A 21,585-nucleotide genomic window follows, 5' to 3' on the forward strand; every position below is an offset into this window, starting at 1 on the left:
ATAGTGAAGCCCCGTAATGTCACTATGGTGCATTTCCCCAGATATTGCTCTCTAATCCCATTCTTTCAGGAGGACAGGCAGGCTTCTTGGGAGAAATGTTTGATCCCCAAGTCAGGGATTACACAGGATGAACAGGGAGTGCCTTGTAGTGTCAGAAAGTGAAGAATCTGTCAGAACAAAGACAAGGACATCAATGCACTCCCACCATGCATACACAGGTACACACACACACGCGCACAATGACAGGATGTGTCGAGGAGTTCATGAGCCAACTGAAAATGTTGCCACTGCGAAAAACTGGAAATATTTGAGGACCAAATGAATGTAATAGCATTGACTTTTAACTCCAAGTCTATAAGAGCTGTCCACGGACCATATTGTTAACTGCATGTATCAACAAATAAGCAGAAGAGATACTTTCCTGTGCAGAGGATTTCAGGTTACAGGTGTAAACTCTTGGCCCTGAATGATGTCAGGCATAATCCTCACTCAGTAAGTGTGGACATAGACACCAGCAAACAAGGAAAACCTGAGAGAATGTCACAATAAGGGAAGCTTAAGGAGATACCAGGAACGGAGCAGCCCTGGTGGTTCAACAGTTTAGTGCTGCCTTTAGCTCAGAGTTTCATCCGGGAGACCTGGAATCGAGTCCTGCATCAGGCTTCCTGCATGGAGCCTGTTTCTCCTTCTGCCTGTGTCTCTTTCTCTCTCTCTCTCTTCATGAATAAATAAATAAAATATTTTTTAAAAGAGGAGATACCAGGAATGTAACGAAGAATCCTGACCTGGATCTTAGAACAGAAAAAGGACATCGGGTAAAAACTAGAAAATGTGAACAAACTGGGGATATATATCGTTATGGATTGATTCCAGTCTCCACTCATTCACGTGATAAAAAGTTCTCAAACATTTCATGTTTCGGGATGTGTCAAAATCAGGAAATGTAGATGTTTCAGATGTAATCAGATCAGGTGAACCGGTAAGGATTAATCTAATGTGGAGTCTTTCTCTCCCTTTGTTTTTCCTCTGACTCTTTGTTTGAAATGATGGTAAAAGTCTTCTCAGTGTGTTAGAGAACAGAGCTATGGACTGAGGTTTCATTGTCATAGAGAGCCTTGATATAACATAAAAAAAAATCAGAATGTTCTGTGGCCTTTTTACTGTCAATCCCTGCTGCATTTACCAAATAATTACGAGGCTGAATTGTTGAGGTTGGAAACCAAGTCCTGGGGGTCCCCTGATTTAGGAGTAGAGAAAGAAATCCTAAGGTTTTTGTATCATATAAAATTTTAAATAAATCCTTATACTCTTAACAATTAGAATCTGGACTAAATAAAAGGAAAATGAATAGTAAGTATATCACAGAGACACAAGAAATAATGAATTCCCAGGCTCACTGCAAAGGGAAAATGAAAACCCAGACTGGGAAGCATGAATAGTGGACACTTTCATGCTGAGATCATTTTAGTGTGTACCAATGCAGACATCTTTGCCAGGGCCTGTGCACTGGGGGTCACTTGATGTAACAGGAGACTCTCATAATACAGCACCAGCAACATTGGTCCCTCAGGTAGGATAAACAAAGTAGATCTTATCAGGTATGAATGAACAGTGAACCTTGGAAAAGAGTTGGCCTTGAATTTGGTTTTGACTGGAGACTGATCGGGACTCCAGGGCCATGCAGAGAGCAAGCTCAAAGGTTAGGTAACACTAATATATTACCTCACATAAACACTGTTAAATAAATCCTATATGTAGCAGCCTGCATCTTATTAGTAACCTGGAGAAAATTAATGCTTTTGTCCCAAACTCCCTCAGTTCAACCCCGCGATGCCTACTGCTCACTCCATCTGCTTCCTTGGTTGGGAAGGTCTTGGACAAATGTCTGTTCATTGGGCCTAGATCTCAGACATCCATCCCCCATGAATTCTGAACAATAATTCTGGGGTGCGCCCAATACATGTATCATGAAGGTTCTCAGTGCAGGAGGTGGAAGACCACTCAGTATAAGAGGCCTCCATTTATAGTAATGTTCTGTTTACAGAACCAGTACATAACTGGTTTCAAAATATATTAAGTATATGAGAGAGTCCCATATATAAGCAGTTGTCAGGTTAAATTTCAAGGAAACTTTGAACCCAGAAAAGTCAGCAGGAGCAGAAGACACTTTTCCCTGACAGCATTCTATTCTTATGGCAAAGAGAAGCATCAAAGGTCCTAGCAGAGCAGTCTGAGGGGACTTCACAGGAGAATCTAAACCCACAACAACAAGGGTCAAAGTGGAAGTTGGTTCCATGTAGAATTATTTTAAGGTATGAATCACTTAGGTACGGTGGGCCTTTATGGCGTTTAGTTGGTTCAGGATGATGGTAGAATGGATATTACCTCAGTCACCTGGAAGAGGTAAACTCTACTCTCAGCGATGCTGAAACACTTGGGAACAGAATCCCTGTGCAGTTCACCATGTATTTAACCATCCTGGGGTTGTTAGTGACTTAAAAAAAAAAAAGCCCTGTTAGCCCGAAACTCCATGGTGGGCACCTCTCCATTCACTGACCTGGGCTATGACATTATTTCCAGTCAATGGCAAAATCTAGACATCATTGCAGGAGTGCTGGGAGGGTGAGAGAGCCTGGAGGACTCAGTGTCTCAGCCCAGAGGGTGGCTCTGTGTGACAGGTCCCTTGAGGCCAGGCTTCTGGTCCAGCCCAACCAGGGAAATAATCTAGTAATTCTTGCACACTTGGCAGGTAGTGTCCTCACTGCAGTGTGACTCTGCAGCATCTATGCCCCTGGAGGTGCATGGGTGCTCAGCTCTGACTCCCTTCCTTGTTCATGTTGCATCCTCCTCCCCATGTAGTCATTGCCCAGGCTGGTGTTCAGGCAGGACAGACAATCCCTCATCTGGAGAGGTTCCCATGATGAAATGAATCACCTGCAATGCTACCTGGTCTAGGAAAAGGGATCACTGTGGAGGGGAGGATGGGAATGCCAACCGTGTGGCCTCAGCCAGCAGAGCCCTGGGCTTCTCGGTCCTGTCCTCTCCTCCCCTCCTCCCTCATAGACCAGGGGTTCCCTTCAGGGATGCATAGTAAAGATGCAGGGGTGGGGGAAGCATTTGAACTACTTGGTTCCCATCATCGTTGTGTGTTTATCACCCTGTTCCTGCTGTCACTTTATGGCCTCCAGCTTTCCTTTCAGGACCCCTCAGACTAAGCCCTCAGGCTTGTGGTTAATGTAGCACTCACATCCTTCCATTGGGGGAGGGAAGGCTTCCCTCAGCCCTGGTTGTCTGGGAATGTCTCCACACTTTGTACAAATCATATATGGTCTTTATGTGACATGCGATCAACAGATCCAGCATCAGCCCTCTACCTGCTACCCCAATTGACCTCAACTGTGTCTCTTCAGGCATTCATGACTTTGTTGGCATCGCCCTCCATCCACCTGACACTGTGGACCATCCCTCCCTCTCCCACAGCCTGGAGTCCAGTCAGTCAGCTCCCACTGTCCCATCTGGGGACACAGGCCCCTGCACCCTTCCCCATTGCCCTCGCTGTCATGATCCTCCAGCCCCTCCTTCCTCCTAATGACCCTCCCAGGTCTCCCTGTCCTACCTTCTGTACTAGGAGGTCCACTGAAGCTAATTCTCTGATGAACACCACTGAGGACAGGATAGGCACAGCTGGGATGAAAAATCTCACAGCAAATGGAGAGGAAGGAGGTCACAGGATGGCTCTGCACTGGTCCCTGTTTGATGCCCAGGCCATTCTCTGTCCCCAAAACCCTGGCAGCTTCATCAGACTTTTCTGTGTCCTCTCAACCCTGCTCAGGAAGTGCCCAGCATTCCCACCTCTGTGTCCTCCTCTGTGAAGATGTGTGTCCCCCACACAAGCTCCTGCTGACGTCCAGCACCCAGAGCCAATCCATCTCCCCTGAGCCCCTCTGGCAGGAACAGAGACCCTCTGCTCTCTGTTCCCTATGTCTGGTCCTCAACTCCACAGCAGTTCCTGGTTCTCCTGGAAGAGGATTGCACAGATCCCTCCTTCTAGAACCCAGTCCATGTAGGAATCCTGATCAGAGACAGCAGCCCTGGACTTCTACCCATCCCTGGAGAGTTACTCTCACATGGTGGGAGTGCAGGAGTCAGAGAAGCAGGGGAAGAGGAGGCCTTCCTGAGGTGGGAAAGAAAGACAGTTGCCCAGAGACCAGCAGGGGGAAGTAGGATGGAGTCTGCGGATCTGCAGGATAGGGCCTCACAGTTATGAAATCCCTTCTCTGACAGAGTCTTGGGGCTGGGTACTTTGCTTTCAGTGGGAACTAAATAGTCATGTCCTCTCTGAGCTGAGATGGGTCCTTGGACATGGGCCTGTGGGGGTCGCAGCAGCTGCTTCCTCCAGGTCAACCAGAGAGAAGCTAATGCATCAGGAATCCTCGCTGTCAAAGGGCCACAGACCAAAAAATGCAGAGGATGGAGAGACAGGCGTGATCACATTCATATGAGCAGCCTTTCCCCTGTGAGGCCCTGGAACAGGGGATAACACGACAGGGTCACCCCAGCCTCAGCTCTGTGGCCTAAGAAGGGACTGCGCCACCATGGCCTGGACTCCTGTCCTCCTTGGGCTCCTCCATCACTGCACAGGTAGGTACAGGCCCCAGTGAAAGGGCGGGGGGGGGACCCCAGCCTGAGTCATATCTGCGTGGCTCAGCTGCTCAATCAGAAGCAACCTGTCTCTTGTCTTCATTGTGATGTGTGAGTGTCTTCAGGTTCTCTATCCCAGGCTGTGGTGACCCAGCTTCCTTCTCTGCATCCCTGGGAACAACAGCCAGATTCACATGCACCCTGAGCTATGGCTTCAGTATTGATAGATATGTTATAAGCTGGTTCCAGCAGAAGGCAGAGAGCCTTCCCTGGTACCTACTGTACTATTACTGATACTCAAGTACACAGTTGGGCTTCGGCATTCCCAGCTGTGTCTCTGGATCCAAGACAAGGTCACATTCACAAATGAGTAGACCCATCTCTGGTTGGGTCTAGAGCTCCAGCCCCACCTGAGACTGATGCACAATTGCAGCCACATTGTCTTGATATCGGAAAGAGCAAGAGAACCCAGGCCCTCAAGGAGGGATGTCTAGTCCCCCACCAAGATGAGCAGCTGGGATCAGATAAACTGAGGTCTGAGGAGGGGACAATCCCGAATGGGTGGTGCACACAGGAAGTTTGACGTCCCCCTCCCTCAGGACCACCCAGAGCTGCAGTGAATGTAAGGTCCCTGCATCCCATTGCATTGAGCCTGCATGAAGGGAGCAGATTGACATCAGCCTGATGACAGAGCAGGAGTTTCTTGAACTCCAATAAAAAAATACAAACAAAACAAAACAAAACCAAAAACGGGAGGTTAAAACACAAATACATTTCTGTAAGAACATGTAGAACTCATGGTTTTAATGCCCAAGAGATGGAACCCATTCTGAGAGTCAGACCTGGACATGTCAATGGGGAGGGAACTGGTGAGCCCTGGAAACCAGCTGGGCTCTCAGGGCTTTGGGCCTTGCAGAGGTGTGTGCCCTGTGACCAGGAGGGGGCGCTGAGGGATTGCCCTGTGGTCCCTACAGGGCTGCTCAGGGAGGACCCTTCTTCACTCAGGGTGCCTGGGCCTGAGAATTGGGTTCTGAGCTCCCTGATGGGGACTCAGCATCTGTGACCCCTCTGGCCTGGCAGTCTCCCCTGAGGGCCTGTGTGTGGTCTCAGCAGGTGCTTCCACCCAGGGCTCTCCCCAGGACTGAACCACCTCCATCCTTTTTTTTTTTTTTTGCCAACATACAGAATAACACCTAGTGCTCATCCCGTCAAGTGCCCCCCTCAGTGACCATCATCCATTCACCCCCACCCCCCCGCCCTCCTCCCCTTCCAACACCCCTAGTTTGTTTCCCAGAGTTAGGAGTCTTTATGTTCTGTCTCCCTTTCTGATATTTCCCACACACTTCTTCTCCCTTCCCTTATATTCTCTTTCACTATTATTTATATTCCCAAATGAATGAGAACATATAATGTTTCTCCTTCTCCGATTTACTTCACTCAGCATAATACCCTCCAGTTCCATCCACATTGAAGTAAATGGTGGGTATTTTATTTTTTAAAAGATTCTATTTATTTATTTACAGAGAGAGACACACAGAGAGAGATAGAGAGGCAGAGACACAGGCAGAGAGAGAAGCAGGCTCCAAGCAGGGAGCCCAACACGGGTCTCAATGCTTGGTCTCCAGGATCACGCCCTGGCCTGAAGGCAGCGCTAAACCGCTACATCACCGGGGCTGCCCTGCACTGAGGTTTTAAATGCCGCTCCTATCATTATTCTCCATGCAGTCTGCACAGATCTGTGAACAATATACTCATAATTCCATCTGCGTCCTCACAGTGACATCATCATTGAGTCTTAGTCAATGCACATTGACTAGATCCTCTTTAAAAGAACATTCATCCAATTTATGTGCACAGTTGATCTAGGGGGTGACCAATACGCAATCTCTTCCTCTGGATTCTTGGCAGAAATTCTCCAGCTGTCACATCTTCCTGCTAAAACACCCTAGCACGTCTGTCCCTTGTGCTCTCAGGTCAGTGGCACACACACAACCAAACTTGGCAAGGCTCCTGGAGACCTGTGTCGATGTGGGGGAGGACAGATCCTAGGAGAGAGTCACTGCCCACAGGGTGGGGAGAACTAAAGTTTAAAACAGGTGAAAACAGTGAGAGATGGCAACGATGTTCAGTGTGTAACCTTTCCATGAAAGAACACGAGGGCTTCCACCCACAGCCTAGAGAATCCACTCCCTGGGTCTTCTGTATTTCAGGAATCTCAGAGCTGAGCACCCATGCTGCAACCAGGGTCATCATATAGGAGGAAGGCCTCAGCATCCTGCTCATCAGAGGCCACTTGTACATGGGACCCTTCACTCCTCTGGATGTGACAGTGATGTCAAACAAATTGGTGTAGCGACACCACCTCTGTCCTCAGTGGCCCATCAAAAGCTAAGGGATCCGTGGCAGAGACACACACACACACACACAGAGAGAGAGAGACAGACAGACAGACAGACAGAAAGAGACATAGGCAGAGGGAGAAGCAGGCTCCCTGCACAGAGCCAGAAGGGGGGCTTGAACCCAGGACTCCAGGATTATGCCCTGAGCCAAAGACAGATGCTTAACCACTGAGCCACCCAGAAGTCCCTTACACCAAGAAATGAGAGTGTAGCCTAAAATCTATGCCACAGTCATGGGAGACCACCTGCGGGGAGACTTGTCCAGATCATAGGAGGACAGTGGACAGAGCTCTGGAGACATGACCTGTGTCCTATGGCCAACTGATTCCCATGTCATGCAGGGTGAGGTGGTGTCAGGATGCCAGAAGACAGTTGAGGCTTATTTATGAGGGCTCAGGCCGTAACAGAGCTGGGAACACCACCTGGCACTGACTGTTGCCTCTGCTCAGGGCTCACAGCGGGGACCTCCCAAACCACACCCCAGCCCCAAACAGCCCCTCCCCTACACACCCCCCTGACATCCTCAGGCAGAGGGACCTGACCCAGGGCCAGGGAGGGTTCAGAGACCCGGGGTCTCATTTGCATGGGAGGGCCCCTCCCTCTCTCAGAGGATGAAGAGGGAAAGGGAGAGATGAGGGGAGGCTCTGCTCAGCTGAGGGGCCACTGAAGACAGGATCCGTGATGACCTCCACCATGGGCTGGTCCCCTCTCCTCCTCACCCTCCTCGCTCGCTGCACAGGTGACTGGATGTGGGACAGGGGGAGGGGTCTTGGGAGGACATGTGGGGTCCAGACTCCAGCATCACCCTATTTCTCTCTTTCTTGCATGTTCCTGGGCTCAGTCTGTGCTGACTCAGCCGGCCTCAGTGTCTGGGTCCCTGGGCCAGAGGGTCACCATCTCCTGCACTGAAAACAGCTCCAACATCGGTGGATATTATGTGGGCTGGTACCAACAGCTCCCGGGAACAGGCCCCAGAACCATCATCTATAGTAGTAGTAACCGACCCTCAGGGGTCCCTGATCGATTCTCTGGCTCCAAGTCAGGCAGCCCAGCCACCCTGACCATCTCTGGGCTCCAGGCTGAGGACGAGGCTGATTATTACTGCTCTACATGGGACAGCAGTCTCAAAGCTCCCACAGTGCTCCAGGCCTGTGGGGAAGTGAGACAAAAACCCATTTACCCATCTGCAATGTGAGTGAGCACCCCAGGATCTGCCTGCTAAGGCTCCCCCTGGGTTTCTGCTGATTCTTCAGTTGATGCCCCGAGCCCAGGTGCATCTTGGGGACCTCCTGGGAATGGCACTTGCTTCATCATCTCTGACCTCAGAGTCACTCAGAGTAGCCCATTGTACACAGATGGTGTCACAGGGAAGAGAAAATTTTGTCCTCGTGTTCAGGGACAGGTTCTTTTAGGCTACTGAACATTCACTTGTCATCTTCTGTTTTCTCAGTAAATGAAATACTCTTAGGTCGCGAAGCTATCATGGTCCTTCAGCCCCATCCCTGTTCTGCTAATGCACATGTCAGCTCTTTTTGCAGCTGGGATCATTATTGCCTTAGCTTCAACCAGATGACCAGTTCTTCTTATTTGATGATTGTATGAAACACATAAATCAATGCCACACTCAGAAATATAAAAGGTAAGAAATAAAGCTTTCTAGAGAAAAATCCCCACGTGAATATTTATGGAAACTTTATTCATAATCAATACAATTCAAAAAATAAAAAATCTGCACACTTTGTTTATACCAGATTTTTATAAAATGACCAGACTTTTTATAAAAAGTAAGGAAGTTTTACTCCAACCTGATGTATAGTCGTAGCAGGTGATATTAGTCAACATTTAAAGAAATAAGTTCTTAAGTTCAAAAACATGCATGAATATTAACTGCACATTTCTTCAGGATGAATAACATAAAAGGCTAAATTCCACATCATGGGAAATTCATGGTATTTTGAAAGAGGCGGGAATCTAGAGGTGTAAGGAGGCCAGGGATTGACAGCAGGTGGAGGAAGGAGGAGGGTGAGTGTGTGAGGCAACTGTATTCATGGTGATTTCACTCTCCTACAGGGCACCATGACAGTGGCCACACTACACTGCTTTGTGGTCACATCTCAGTAAACTGTACCCCAGACCATAGAACCTTCGTGCAGGCAGAGAATGTCATCTAGGGGTCTGGGGTCCATGACGGAGCTCACAGGGGAATATCATCCCATCCACTTCCCCAAGGAGGTGTGACCCCTTGTCCCCAAAGGGAGAGGACAGGAAGGTGTGGACCTGAGGGAGATTGAACAGGAAGTTTGAAAAGGGAGCAAAGAAACTGCATGTGAGCCCCTTAGGATGACATATCGTGTCCCCTGTGCTGAGGGCTCAGTTCCTGTGATGTGTCGGGGTTGGGCCTGGAATTGAACCATGAGGTCCACGGTCACAGATGATGGGAGACATTGTTTCCCCTTCAAGAACAGAAGGTCCTGTGTTGTGAGGGTCTCGACCTCTCCATAGCCAGTGTGGAGATCAGACCCACCCTTATGGTTCTGGAGACAATTGCCCTAGGTCCTTCAGCTACAAAACCAGATAGTTTGAGAACTAAAGGTGGATTATTTATAAACCTGTAAATTATACCACACACCTGGTGCCACACACAGAGGTCATCGTAGAGACAGAGCGAGTCTGTGGACTCCCCACCAGGAGTGAGGACAGAGGCTTTGCTGACAGAGAAGGAGTTGGGTTGAGAGACATCACAGAAAAAATAACACAAATATTTGATTTTTCTAACTTTTAGACATTTCAACTGGATCTGGTGTTGACCAGCAGGCTCTTACCATGGAGACAGTCCACAGGGAGTTTCCAGTGACGGCGGGGTCACTTTTTTTAATAGTAAATTTATTTTTTATTGGTGTTCAATTTGCCAACATACAGAATAACACCCAGTGCTCATCCCGTCAAGTGCCCCCCTCAGTGCCCGTCACCCATTCATCCCCACCCCCCACCCTCCTCCCCTTCCACCACCCCCTAGTTGCACCCTTATGCTTTGGGGTGCAATAGTAAATGGGATTGACTCCTTAATTTCCTTTCTTCAGTCTCATTGTTACTCTAGAGAATTGCCACTGATTTTAGGGCATTGATTTTGTATCTTGCCACAATGCCAAATTCCTGTATGAGTTCTAGCAATCTTGGGGTGGAGTTTTTTGGGTTTTCTATAGACAGTCATGTCATCTGGGAAGAGGGAGAGTTTGACTTCTTTGCCAATCTGAAGTCCTTCTATTTCTTTTTTTTCCTGATTGCCAAGGCTATGATTGCTAGTACTATGTTCAATAGCAGTGGTGAGAGTGGACATCCCTGTAGTGTTCCTAATATTAGGGGAAAGGCTCTCATTTTTTTCCCCATTGAGAATGATATTTGTTATTTCCATTCATAGATGGCTTTTAAGATGCTGAGGAATGTACCCTCTATCCCTACACTCTGAAGAGTTTGGATCAGGAATGGATGCTGTATTTTGTCAAATGCTTTCTCTGCATCTATTGAGAGGATCATATGGATTTGTTATTTCTCTTGTTGATATGGTCTATCACTTTGATTGTATTATCAGTGTTGAACCAACCTTGAAACCCGGATATAAGTCCTACTTGATCATTTTGAATAATCTTCTTAATGTATGTTGGATCCTATTGGCTAGTATCTTGTTGAGAATTTTTGCATCCATGTTCATCAGGGATATTGGTCTATAATTCTCCTTTTTGGTAGGGTGACCCTTTTGGTCGGGTCTGGTTTTGAAAATATGGTGATACTGGCCTAATAAAATGAGTTTGGAAGTATTCCTTCCCTTTCTATCCTTCAGAACAACTTTAGTAGAATAGGTATTATTTCTTCTTTAAATGTTTGATAGAATTCCCCAGGGAAATCATCTGGCCCTTGACTTTTGTGTCTTTGGAGGTTTTTGATGACTACTTCAATTTCCTCCCTGGTTATTAGCCTGCTCATGTTTTCTGTTTCTTCTAGTTTCTTTTTTTTTTTGGTTTTCCAGAAATTCATCCATTTCTTCTAGATTGCATAATTTTGGGTGTATAGCTGTACATAATATATTTTTAAAATCATTTATATTTCCTTGTTATTGGTTGTGATCTCTCCTCTTTCATTTATAATTTTAATTAACTTGATTCTTTTCTCTTGCCCTTTTAATAAGGCTGCCTATTACTTTATCTATCTTATTAATTCTTTCAAAGAACCAACTCCTGATTTGTTGACCTGCTCTATAGTTCTTCTGGTCTCTATTTCACCAAGTTCTGCTCGAATCTTTATTATCTCTCTTTTTCTGAATGGTATAGGTCTTATTTGCTGTTCTATCTCCAGTGCCTTTTGTGTGATGTTCGCATATGTATTTGAGTTTGTTTTTTTTTCCCAATTTTTTGACGGATACTTGTATTGTGATGTATTTCTCCCTCAAGACTGCTTTTGCTCTATCCCAAAGATTTTGAACACTTGTATCTTCATTTTCATTTGTTTCAATGAATCTTTTTCATTCTTCTCTAATTTTCTGGTTGACCCATTCATCTTTTAGTAGGATGCTCTTTAACTTCCAGGAGTTTGAGTTTCTTCCAAATTTCTTCTTGTGATTGAGTTCTGGTTTCAAAGCATTGTGGTCTGAAAATATGCAGAAGGCAATCCCTATTATTTGGTCTCTATTGAGACCTGATGTGACCCAGTATGTGGTCTATTCTGGAGACAGTTCCATGTGCATTTGAGGAGAATGTATATTCAGTTGCATTTGGATACAAAGTTCAGTGTATATCTGTGAAATCCATCTGGTCCAGTGTATAATTTAAGGCCCTTGTTTCTTTAGTGATGTGCCTAGAAGATCTGTTTTTTACAGAAAGTGCCCTATCAAGGCCTCCTTCTATTAGCCTCCTTCTATATTATTATCTAAGTATCTCTTTACTTGGATTATTAATTGATATACTTGGTAGCTTCCACAATAGGAGCATAAATATTCATGATTCTAAGGTCTCTTTGTTTCATAGACCCTTTAAGTATGAGATAGTCATCTCTTACTACAGTCTTTGGGATAAACTTTAATTTATCTGATATGAGGATTGCTTCCCCAGCTTTCTTTTGAAGACCGTTTGAATGGTGAATGGTTTTCCAACCTTTTATTTTTCAGGCTGGAGGTGTCCTCAGGTGTAAATTGAGTCTCTTATAGACAGCAAAGAGAAGGGTCATGCTTTTTTTATCCAGTGTGATACCCTGCATCTTTTCATGGGATCTTTTAGCCTATTCATGTTCAGAATTAACTATTGAAAGATATGAATTTAGTGTCATTTTAATACCTATTCAGGTCCTGTTTTTGTGGATTATTTCTTTGGGCTCCCTTTCTTTTATGGGTCTCCCTTAGTATTTCTTGCAGAGTTGGCTTGATGGTCACATATTCTTTCAGTTTCTGCCTATCTTGGAAGCTCTTTATCTCTCCTTCTATTCTGAATGACAATCTTGCTTGATAAATTATTTTTGGCTGCATGTTCTTCTCATTTAGTACCCTGAATATATCACACTACCTCTTTCTGGCCTGCTTGGTCTCTGTGGAGAGTTCTGCTGTTAATATGATATTTCTCCCCATAAAGGTTAAGAATCGCTTGTCTCTAATTGCTTTAAATATTTTCTATTTATCTTTGGAATTTTCAAGTTTCACTATTAAATGTAAAGGTATTGAACAGGTTTTATTGATTTGGGGAGGAATCCCTCTACCTACTGGATCTGAATGCCTGTTTCCCTCTCCAAATTAGGGAATTTCTCAGCCATGATTTATTCAATTATACTTAGTGGCCCTCCATCCCTTTTGGCATTTTCTGGAATCCCAATTTGTCATGGATACTTCCTTCTAAGGCTATAATTTGTTTCCCTTAACTTTTCTTCATGGTCTTTTAATTGTGTTTCTCTTTTTTTCCTCAGCTTCCTTCCTTACCATAAAATTGTCTTCTATGTCACTCACTCATTCTTCTACTTTGTTAACCTTCATTGTTAGGACATCCAGTTTCGATTTTATCCCATTTAATTGATTTTTAATGTTGGCCTGATTAGATCTAAATTCTGCAGTCATGAAGTCTCTGGAATCCTTTATGATTTTTTTCCAGAGTCACCAGTAGCTTTATATTTCTGCTTCTGAATTGACTTTCTGACATCAAATTGTAATCCAAATTCTAGAACTCTGTGGCAGAGAGTACTATTTTTTATTCTTTCTTTTGTGGTGATTCTTCCTTCTAGTCATTTTGTACAGTGCAGAATGGCTGCATGAGTTGGCTAAGTCAAGAATATCAACCAAAACGTAAGTAAATTTCATCCTAGATGATTCTGATAAGGTCAGAGACCAGAAAAGGAAAACAAAGATCAGAACAAAATAAAACAAAAGGACCACTAAAGTGAAAAACAAAATTTAAAACAAAGTAGTAAAAAAATAAAAGGCCAAAAATCCCAAATAAGAAGGAAAAAATGAAGATAAAAAAACTAAAGAGAAAAGAGAGAAAAAAAAACAGAAAAATAAAACAGAAGAAAAAGATAAAACAGGGGAGGGACTGGGAGATAGTTGTTGAAGAAGTCATAGTGGAGAGAGAATGTAGTCTACCTGAAGGGTCCTACAGTGTGATCCCCTTGGTTCTGAGTGCTAAGTTCCGTATGTTAGAAGACGCTCAGTCCCAAATTTACATAAATCAGAAATACTTTTAGAAAGCCACAATATTGACCACCAAAACATAAACAAGATAAAAGGGTGGCAGAATGGTAATGAGGGGCGAATATAATCTCACAGAATGAACCTGCATACCACTTGGTTCTGGGTGCATTATGATCATGTGTTAGAAGGTATTAACTTCCACAATTGTAGAACAAAATGAGGCAGACAAAACAAAAAACACAAAGCAAAACTCATGTTTTGGGAGATATATCACCCAAAATTAAATTGAGTGTGTTGAAAGGAATTGGGAAGCGAATAGTATATCAAAGACATGTAATCATAGAAATATGAAAGTCAAAATAGAAATTAAAAATGAAGAGGTGATAAAATATTGATATTAAGGTGGGAATAGAGAAGACTTATTGGAAAATTTTAGTCTGATATTCAAACGAGTTGTAATGGAAAAAGGGAAAAAATTTAAAAAGGAAAAGGAAGGGGGGAGCCCTCTAGTTCTACATACTGTAAATCCCTTGTCTTTCCCTAGAGCTTTGCAGTGCTGCTTGGTCAAGAACTTGCTCTTACTCTGTCCTTCTAGTTCATTTTTTGGGGGAAGGGCCTGCTGTGCTGATTCTCAGGTGTGTGCACCTGGGGGAGCTGCCCCCGCCCTGTTTACCCTGTGACACCTTTGGTCCCTGGCAGCCCTGCTCCGTCCCAGGCACAGGTTGACATCAGGAGGACATCAGCACTGGCAGCTGCCAGCTCCCCAGCCCTGGAGTCAGCTCCCGCAGTAACAACCGCAGCTCCCAGTCCACAGGGGCCTGGATGCTCCCGGGGAGGTGCGGGTGCCCTGATCTGCACAGTTTGGGGGCACCGAGTGGCAGGACACTTCTCACTATCCTGGGCCCCCCACCTCCATCTGCCCAAGGGGGATGCGGAATCCTGGGCTGTGCCCACCGGTGCCCTGGGATCCGGGGCCTGTGCTGCTGGAATAGCGCTCCCGGGGTGCAGCCCCCAAGGGCCCCAGGGCACAGCCCCCTCTATCCAGAGCCCCCACCTGACCGACCAGCTTCTCCCCAGGGCCCCGCAGGGCATGTCCCAGCCCTTTACGGAGACAGGCCCACAGTCTGGGGCTTGCTTTCCCCGGGTACGCTTCCACTGTTAGTGACCCCGGGAGACTGGAGGCTCCACTGCCCCTCCTGCGATCTTGCCCAATTTCCTCTTAAGCGCTTTAATGTCCAGGAAGAATCCAGTGCAGGTTTTTAACGTTCCCACTATCCAGGGCTGGGCTTTCCTGCCTGTGGCTTTCACTGCCCCACTTTAGCCCAGCTCATCGTGGTGCCCCTCCCCCACTAGATTCTTTTTTATTTTATTTTTCTGCCTTCCTACCTTGCTAGAAGTGAAAACCCTCTTCCCTGTCGTGTTCCAGCTCTTCTCTCTTTAAATCTCAGGTGGATTCGTAGGTGTTCAGGATGTTTTGAAAGTTATCCAGGTAAGTTGGTGGCACCAGGTGAGTTGAGGAAGCTACTCCTTTGCCATCTTCTCCAGTTGTAGTGAATTGAGGCGACACCTGCACCCCAATGTTCACAGCAGCAGTGTCTACAATAGCCAATTCCGGAAGGAGCCACCATGTCCTTTGACAGATGAATGGATAAACAAGATGTGAGATATGTATATATATCCTGTATATACTGTATACACACACACACAAAAAGGAGTATTACTCAGCCATCAAAAAGGACGAATGGAACTGGAAGGTATTATGCCGAGTGAAATAAGTCAATCGGATAAAGACAACCATCATAGGATTTCACTCATATGTGGAATATAAGAAATAGTGAAAGAGAATATAACGGAAAGGAAGAAAACTGAGTGGGGGAAAATTAGAAATGAAGAAAAACCATGAGAGACTCCTAATTCTGGGAAACAACAAAGGGTTGCAGAAGAGTAGGAGGGTGGGGTGATGGGGTTACAGGGTGACGGGCACTAAGGAGGGCATTGATGGGATGAGCACGGGGGTTATATGTTGAAAAATTGAATTTAAATAGAATATTGTTTAAAATTAGAGTGCCTAGGTGGCTCAGAGTTTAAGCATCTGCCATTGGCTCAGGGAATGATGCTGGAGTCCTGGGTTGGAGTCCCCCATTGGGTTCCCTGCAATGCGGCTCTTCTCCCTCTGCCTATGTCTCTGCTACTCTCTCTGTGTCTCTCATGAATAAATAAAAAAAATCTTTAATAAAAGAAGAAAATATGCATCTATTAGGGGCACCTTGCAGGCTCAGTCAGTGGAGAATAGCATTCTTGATCTCGGTTGTAGGTAGAGGTTAGTGAAAAACAAATTCTTACAAAATGGAAAATATTGGGGATCTCTGGGTGGCTCAGCGGTTCAGTGCCTTCCTTCAACCCAGGGTATGATCCTAGAGTCCCAGGATCAAGTCCCCAAATGGGCTCCCTGCATGGAGCCTGCTTCTCCCTTTGTCTGTCTCTCTGCCCTTGTCTCTCTGTGTGTGTGTCTCTTGTGAATAAATAAATAAAATCCTTTTAAAAATGGAGGGTATTATGCTGAGTGAAGTAAGTCAGTCGGAGAAGGACAAACATTATATGTTCTCATTCATTTGGGGAATATAAATAATAGTGAAAGGGAAAATAAGGGAAGGGAGAAGAAATGTGTGGGAAATATCAGAAAGGGAGACAGAACGTAAAGACTGCTAACTCTGGGAAACGAACTAGGGGTGGTAGAAGGGGAGGAGGGCGGGGGGTGGGAGTGAATGGGTGACGGGCACTGGGTGTTATTCTGTATGTTAGTAAATTGAACACCAATAAAAAAAATAATAATAAAAAAAAAAAAATAAAAATAAAAATGGAATATATAAATGTAATATTTCCTAAAACATAGTATCATGGTGTGTGCTCTCATCTGTATGATTTCATCTGTGCTCTACATGTTTTATGAGGGAAAAAGTTTTAGTGATGTTAAGATTATTTCCTATTAATAAACATTCTGTCTAGCATTTCTGAGGATCCATTGGTACCGTGTGTAAGAAAGGAAAGCGTTACAGGGAGGCACCATTTCATGCCAGCATCCCCAGGGAATATGTTCTACTGCGGTCACCAGTAAAGGGATACACTACCTTAGGGCATGTGTCCCTGCTCGGGAGCTATGGCCCACCCCTTCATCTGCCTCTGTCACTGTGCTTAGCTGTCTCTTATCACTGTAATACACCTGACTTTAAGCTCAACAGAAGCTTCTCGATGATGAGGGCTGGAGACAAGGGCCCAGGGTTTTTTGTTTCGCTTCCTCCTTACCTGAGATGCTGTGGGTAATTGTAACTCCTCCCACTGACATCATGCATACCACAGTAGTAGTCAGCCTCGTCCTCAGGCTGGGCTCCTGTGATGGTGAGGGCAGCTTTGTTCCCGGAGATGGATCCAGAGAAGCGATCAGGGACCTCAGAGGGACGGCTGCTTGTGTCATAGATAAGCATGCGAGGAGACCGGCCTTGGGTCTACTGGTCCAGCTGGAGTACCTACTTGTAGTCACTGACCCAGAGCTGAGGCTACACGTGAGTGTTACTGTCCCTCCTGGAGACACTGAGACTGATGACTCCTGAGACACAACAGTCTGAGAATCTGCTCCTAAAACCAAGAGAGAAAGGTGTTGTTATGAGAGATAAGGGTCACCCTGAGACCTTGATTTTGTGTGCTCTTCAAGGATGCAGAGTCCATTTCCCTGACCTGAGCCATAAGCAAGGAACCCAAGAAGAAGCACCATCCAGGCCATGGTGGGGACCCTCACTGGATGTGGTCTCACAGGATCTCCAGCCAGAGTAGGGTGTCCCTGAGCCTTTTCATGACTCCACACTTATGAGAATAAGGAAGTGCTTCATGAAAATCAGCTTCCCCTCTACCCTGGCCCAGGGTCACTTACATGTAATCCGGGAGATCTTGAAAGGAGCAGATGATGGGACCTCACATACACCAATGATAGCCTGATGACTGGGACACTGCGTGTCAGGAAGACATCGTTCACCAAATCACCTTCCTATGACCCTGGTGACCTCCAACCCAAAGTTCCTCGCTGATAATCTTGACAGCTGTATGAGGAGATGGATCTGTTTTCCAACTCCTGGCCTTTCCTCTAAATCACCACAAATCTAACCCCTCAGGGTGACTTTTTCTTCCTTCCCCAGGGACATTGCTCCTTGCCTCTTTGGAGGATCCTAGCAGCCACTCCTCCAGCCATGAGGACACTGGGAATCTCAGAGTCCATGTGACAGATGTAGCGATGGTGCTTTCCTCTTTGTTAATTATGGACAGTGTTTACAAGGAGTCTGGGGGTGGCGATCAAGGATGTCTCTATCAGAAATGAACACAAAACTGTGTGAACAAGTGAACATCGTAGACCATTTTTAAAAATTTTTAAAATTTTTTTAACAAATTAATTTTTCATTGGTGTTCAAGTTACCAACATACAGAATAACACTTAGTGCTCATCCCGTCAAGTGTTCCCCTCAGTGCATGTCACCCACTCACCACTACACCCTGCCCTCCTCCCCTTCCACCAACCCTAGTTCGTTTCCCAGAGTTAGGAATCTTTATGTTCTGTCTCCCTTTCTGATATTTTGCACACATTTCTTCTCCCTTCCCTTATATTCCCTTTCACTATTATTTATATTCCCCAAATGAATGAGAACATACAATGTTTGTCCTTCTACGATTGACTTCCTTCATTCAGCATAATACCCTCCAGTTCCATCCACGTTGAATCAAATGGTGGGTATTTGTCATTTCTAATGGCTGAGTAATATTCCATTGTATACATAAACCACATCTTCTTTATCCATTCATCTTTCTTTTTTTTTAAAGATTTTATTTATTTATTCATGATAGTCACAAAGAGAGAGAGAGGCAGAGACACAGGCAGAGGGAGAAGCAGGCTCCATGCAGGGAGCCCGATGTGGGATTTATTTTTTATTTATTTTTTTTAATTTTTATTTATTTATGATAGTCACAGAGAGAGAGAGAGGCGCAGAGACACAGGCAGAGGGAGAAGCAGGCTCCATGCACCGGGAGCCCGACGTGGGATTTGATCCCGGGTCTCCAGGATCGCGCCCTGGGCCAAAGGAAGACGCCAAACCGCTGCGCCACCCAGGGATCCCCTCCATTCATCTTTCGATGGACACTGAGGCTCCTTCTACACTTTGGCTATTGTGGACATTGCTGCTAGAAACATCGAGGTGCAGGTGTCCCAGTGTTTCATTGCATCTGAATCTTTGGGGTAAATCCCCAACACTGTAATTGCTGGGTCGTAGGGCAGGTCTATTGTTTACCCTTTGAGAAACCTCCAAGCAGTTTTCCAGAGTGGCTGCACCAGGTCAAATTCCCACCAACAGTGTAAGAGGGTTCGCTTTTCTCCGCATCCTCGCCAACATTTGTGGTTTCCTGCCTTGTTAATTTTCCCCATTCTCACTGGTGTGAGGTGGTATCTCATTGTGGTTTTGATTTGTATTTCCCTGATGGCAAGTGATGCAGAGCATTTTCTCGTGTGCATGTTGGCCATGTCTGTGTCTTCCTCTGTGGGATTTCTCTTCATGTGTTTTGCCCATTTCATGATTGGATTGTTTCTTTGGTGTTGAGTTTAAGAAGTTCTTTATAGATCTTGGAAACTAGCCCTTTATCTGATAGGTCATTTGCAAATATCTTCTCCCATTCTGTAGGTTGTTTTTTAGTTTTGTTGACTGTATACTTTGCTGTGCAAAAGCTTCTTATCTTGATGAAGTCCCAATAGTTCATTTTTGCTTTTGTTTCTTTTGCTTTCATGGATGTATCTTGCAAGAAGTTCCTGTGGCTGAGTTCAAAAAGGCTGTTGCCTGTGTTCTTCTCTAGGATTTTGATGGAATCTTGTCTCACATTTAGATCTTTCATCCATTTTGAGTTTATCTTTGTATGATGAAAGAGAGTGGTCTAGTTTCATTCTTCTTCATGTGGATGTCCAATTGTCCCAGCACCATTTACTGAAGAGACTGTCTTTCTTCCAATGGAGAGTCTTTCCTCCTTTATTGAATATTAGTTGCCCATAAAGTTCAGGGTCCACTTCTGGGTTCTCTATTTTGTTCCATTGATCTATGTGTCTGTTTTTGTGCCAGTACCACACTGTCTTGATGACCACAGCTTTGTAGTACAACCTGAAATCTGGCATTGTGATGCCCCCAGATATGGTTTTCATTTTTAAAATTCCCCTGGCTATTCGGGGTCTTTTTTGATTCCACACAAATCTTAAAATAATTTGTTCTAACTCTCTGAAGAAAGTCCATGGTATTTTGATAGGGATGGCATTAAACGTGTAAATTGCCCTGGGTAACATTGACATTTTCACAATATTAATTCTGCCAATCTATGAGCATGGAATATTTTTCCATCTCTTTGTGTCTTCCTCAGTTTCTTTCAGAAGTGTTCTGTAGTTTTTAGGGTATAGATTCTTTACCTCTTTGGTGAGGTTTATTCCTGTGTATCTTATGCTTTTGGGTGCAATTGTAAATGGGATTGACTCCTTAATTTCTCTTTCTTCAGTCTCATTGTTAGTGTATAGAAATGTCATTTATTTCTGGGCATTGATTTTGTATCCTGCCACACTACCAAATTGCTGTATGAGTTCTAGCAATCTTGGGGTGGAGGCTTTTGGGTTTTCCATGTAGAGTATCATGTCATCAGCGAAGAGGGAGAGTTTGATTTCTTCTTTGTCAAGTTGAATGCCTTTAATGTCTTTTTGTTGTCTGATGGCTGAGGCTAGGACTTCCAGTACTATGTTGAATAGCAGTGGTGAGAGTGGACATCCCTGTCTTGTTCCTGATCTTAGGGGAAAGGCTCCCAGTGCTTCCCCTTTGAGAATGATATTTGCTGTGGGCTTTTCATAGATGGCTTTTAAGATGTCTAGGAATGTTCCCTCTATCCCTGCACTCTGAAGAGTTTTGATCAGGAATGGATGCTGTATTTTGTCAAATGCTTTCTTTGGATCTAATGAGAGGATCATATGGTTCTTGGTTTTTCTCTTGCTGATATGATGAATCACATTGATTGTTTTACAAGTGTTGAATCAGCCTTGTGTCCCAGGGATAAATTCTACTTGGTCGCGGTGAATAATTTTCTTAATGTGCTGTTGGATCCTATTGGCTAGTATCTTGTTGAGAATTTTTGCATCCATGTTCATCAGGGATATTGGTCTGTAATTCTCCTTTGTGGTGAGGTCTTTGTCTGGTTTTGGAATTAAGGTGATCCTGGCCTCATAGAATGAATTTGGAAGTACTCCATCTTTTCTATCTTTCCAAACAGCTTTAGTAGAATAGGTATGATTTCTTCTTTAAACATTTGATAGAATTCCCCTGGGAAGCCATCTGGCCCTGGACTCTTGTGTCTTGAGAGGTTTTGGATGACTGTTTCAATTTCCTCCCTGGTTATTGGCCTGTTCAGTTTTTCTTTTTCTTCCTGTTCCAGTTTTGGTAGTTTGTGGCTTTCCAGGAATGCGTCCATTTCTTCTGGATTGCCTAATTTATTGGCGTATAGCTGTTCATGATATGTATTTAAAATCGTTTGTATTTCCTTGGTGTTGGTAGTGATCTCTGCTTTCTCATTCAAGATTTTATTAATTTGAGTCTTCTCTCTCTTCTTTTTAATAAGGTTGGCTAATGGTTTTTCTATATTATTTATTCTTTCAAAGAACCAACTCCTGGTTCTGCTGATCTCTTCCACAGTTCTTCTGGTCTCGATTTCGTTGAGTTCTGCTTGAATTTTAACTAACTCTCTACTTCTCCTGGGCTTAGGGTCAATCTGCTTTTTCTCTAGCTCCTTTATGTGTAAGGTTAGCTTTTTTATTTGATTTCTTTCCAGTTT

The sequence above is a fragment of the Canis aureus genome, chromosome 27 (assembly GCF_053574225.1).
Source record: "Canis aureus isolate CA01 chromosome 27, VMU_Caureus_v.1.0, whole genome shotgun sequence".
NCBI lineage: Eukaryota > Metazoa > Chordata > Mammalia > Carnivora > Canidae > Canis > Canis aureus.